Consider the following 3,659-nt stretch of genomic DNA (forward strand, 5'->3'; position numbering starts at 1 on the left):
TGGAGACTGGCATAGCACCAGCTCATTTAGTTGGATTCACACTATAGTACCCTAGTATGTATTTGGTTGAGTACCTTTCATATGGTGTGTACTCTTATCTTTGTATATGGAGTGTTGAGTGTACTCTTATCTTCGTATATGGAGTGTTGAGTGTACTCTTATCTTCGTATATGGAGTGTTGAGTGTTGTGTGAAGAAGAGGAAGATTTTCAGCCTCTCACCTTGTGTGTTCTCCTTTAGGGTTTTGTGAGTGTGTGGGTGCTTGCAAGAGCTCAAGCTCTCTTCTCCCCTGCATCTTTTCACCTTCCCCTAGAACACTTTCTTAGGAGTCCCACCTATTTCAAGGTCTCAGAGGGATGAGCTCAGAAGTGAGAACCGGTGTTTTGGATGCCAAGGTTTTGGTCACCAACTGAAAGACTGCCCGACTCCTGCCATGTCTAGGGGACAAGGAAGTCAAGGACCGAGAGTGCAAAGACCAACCCCTTCCTATCAGTCAAATCAAGGTTCATCTCGCCCAAATCAGGGAAATCCCAGAACTCCAGCTCCAGTCGTCTGCCTCTGTCCAAAGTAGCCTCAGAACTCCTTCCCAGAACTGGGGCAACCAAAGAGAAAGAGTCCCACCTCAGACTGTAGCAGCCAGAGCACTCACAATTGCAGAAGTAGCGGAAGAAGAAAGAGGACCGATTTATGCTGCAATTGAAAGCCAAGGGCCAAACCATCAATTCTTCGTCATCCATACTCCAGTTGAGTATCAGGGTAAGCCTTTTAACACTAGTTCTGTAATTGGACACTAAAGTGTCCTGAGGACACTCTGAGGACACTTTAGTGTCCTGTTTCTCACCAAAACTTTGGAATTTTTTGGGGAACCTAGAAACAACATTTCTACACCTTGTTTCAACCATAGGTCGATTAAAAGTCAAAAAATAAAGGGGATTTTTCATGATGTCAAAACACAAGCTATATTAGAAATTTGACAAAAAAACTCTAACTTGAAATTTTCATTGAAATTTGAAGCTGTTTTGTCAAAAATCCCATAAAATGCCTATAACTTCTTGAATAAATCATGTTTATCATGTTTGTAAAAGTCAATTGGTAGAACTTGGGTTTTCAAAACAACAAATTTGGATACAAATAGATGCTAAAAAGTGGTGTATCAAACACACACAACTTCCTACTATTTTAGACACTCTCAATTGAATTTTATTTCATGTGAAACTTGGCAAAATCACAAATATGAAATAATTACTTGGAATTTTTCATGAGGCTTAGTGATTTTTTTCTCTAAGCTTATAAGGCGGTTTTCTCAAACTTGAGTTGCAGTCTCATGCAAGTCCTTTTTATGGGTGTAATTCCTTATCGTGCCAGCATCCAAATTGCAAGGTTACATTCTTTAAAGACACACTAGGTCACATATTCAAACTCCTCAAGAGGGATTTTGAATATGTCTTTCCTAGCGCAAGTAGCATTTTATTTGCATCCTCCGAAAAAGGACACTTAAGTGTCCTTTTTTGGTACCAAACTAGTGTTAAGCTTTTGATTGATTCAGGCAGTACTCGTTCTTTCATATCCCTTGGATGCTTGCGTAAGCTCAGGGAAACCTATGCAAGTTGAATTGGCAACAAGTGGAAAGATTCTTTTCACTCACTTTGAGACAGATCGTATTCAGTTCAATCTAGATGGGAATTTAACTTACTGCCAGTTCAGAGTTATACCATTGGGAGTTTTTGATGGGATCCTTGGAATGGATTGGCTCCACAAAAATCAAGCTGACATTCACTGTCATAATGGAACCATCTCCTTCCGTGACCTTCACGGAAACAAAGTTCAAGGAACCCGAATTTCAGAATCCCCAAGCTTGTAGTTAGTAAAAGCTTCTAAGTTACTGAAAGGACTTAGAAAGAAGCAGCACATTTATCGTGTCAAAATGAATCCGGTAGACTTAAAATGAATACGTATCCTATCCCTAGAATTGATGAGCTTCTGGATAGGCTGAGTGGAGCCTAGATCTTCACAAAGATAGATCTCAAATTAGGGTATTATCAGATCTCAAGATATTATCAGGGTATTATCAGATCTCAGGATTAATAAGCAAGATATCTCGAAGACAGCCCCATCAATACTCGGTATGGGCATTATGAATTCACTGTCATGCCGTTTGGATTGACAAATGCCCCAGCTACATTCAATCGCTTATTAATGCATGACATTCTCAGAGGATACTTGGATTGACAAATGCCCTAGCCACATTCAATCGCTTATTAATGCATGACATTCTCAGAGGATACTTGGATGATTTCGTTCTTGTTTTCTTTGATGATATTTTGACTCAAAGAATGCAGCTGACCATGAAGCTCATGTCAGAAAAGTTCTTGAGATTCTAAGGAAGCACTAACTCTTTGCAAAAAAGAGCAAATGCACTTTCTCTACTGACCATGTTGAATACTTGGGCTTTCTGGTATCCAAAGATGGAATTTCTCCAGACTCCATGAAAGTCCAAGCAGTCATAGATTGGCCTGAACCAAAGACAGTGAAAGAAGTCAGAGGATTCTTGGGATTGACTGGTTGGTATATAATTTTTATACCAAAGTATGCTCTCATAGCTTCCCCCCTGACTAATCTTCTCAAGAAGAATATTCCGTTTCAATGGTCTGCCAGGTGTCAGAGTGCTTTTGATAAGCTGAAGACCGCCTTGGTAACCAATCCCATTCTGAAGCTGCCAGATTTCTCGCTACCTTTTGAGGTAGTAATAACTGATGCCAGTGGTTTTGCCCTTGGAGGTGCACTCATGCAAGAAGGTCATGCAATGGCCTATGAATCCCAAAAACTCAGAACGCATAAGAGGAATTATGCTGTCCACGTCTTGGAACTACTTTCAGTAGTATATGCCCTAAAGTTGTGGAGACATTACCTATTGGGTCAAAGATTCACTTTGATGATAGATCATCAGAGCTTAAAGTGGATCTTCACTCAGAAGGATCTCAACATGCGCCAAAGAAGGTGGATGTAGACCCTGCAGGAATTTGATTTTGAAATCAAGTACTGTCCAGGCAAAGAAAATGTGGTAGCAGATGCCCTCAGTAGAAAAGTCTCCTTGTTTGCAATTACTGTAGTGTCAAATCCTTTGAAGCAAGAGAGAAGATCATGCAGGATAGATTCTTTGGCCCTATTGCTACCCTACTTATGCAGGAAAGCAAAACTCCACAGGAGTTTATAATCGCAGGCTGTCCAGGCAAAGAAAATGTGGTAGCAGATGCCCTCAGTAGAATCAAGTACTGTCCAGGCAAAGAAAATATGGTAGCAGATGCCCTCAGTAGAAAAGCCTCCTTGTTTGCAATTACTGTAGTGTCAAATCCTTTGAAGCAAGAGAGAAGATCATGTAGGATAGATTCTTGGGCCCTATTACTGCCCTACTTATGCAGGAAAGCAAAACTCCACAGGAGTTTATAATCGCAGGCTCTGCATTCCCAATGATGAGGGAACTAAGGGTCAAATTTTGAATGAAGCCCATGACAGCTTTATTGCAGGACATCCAGGTTTCATCAAAACCTACATGTCTGTGAAGAAAAGCTTCTTTTGGCTTGGTCTAAAAAAGGATGTACTTAATCATGTACGTCAATATTGACCTGTCAGAAAGTCAAGGTCGAGAGAGTAAAAATGCCT

Source organism: Cibotium barometz, chromosome 4, assembly GCF_041138505.1.
Source record: "Cibotium barometz isolate CiBa-2024 chromosome 4, ASM4113850v1, whole genome shotgun sequence".
Taxonomy (NCBI): Eukaryota; Viridiplantae; Streptophyta; class Polypodiopsida; order Cyatheales; family Cibotiaceae; genus Cibotium; species Cibotium barometz.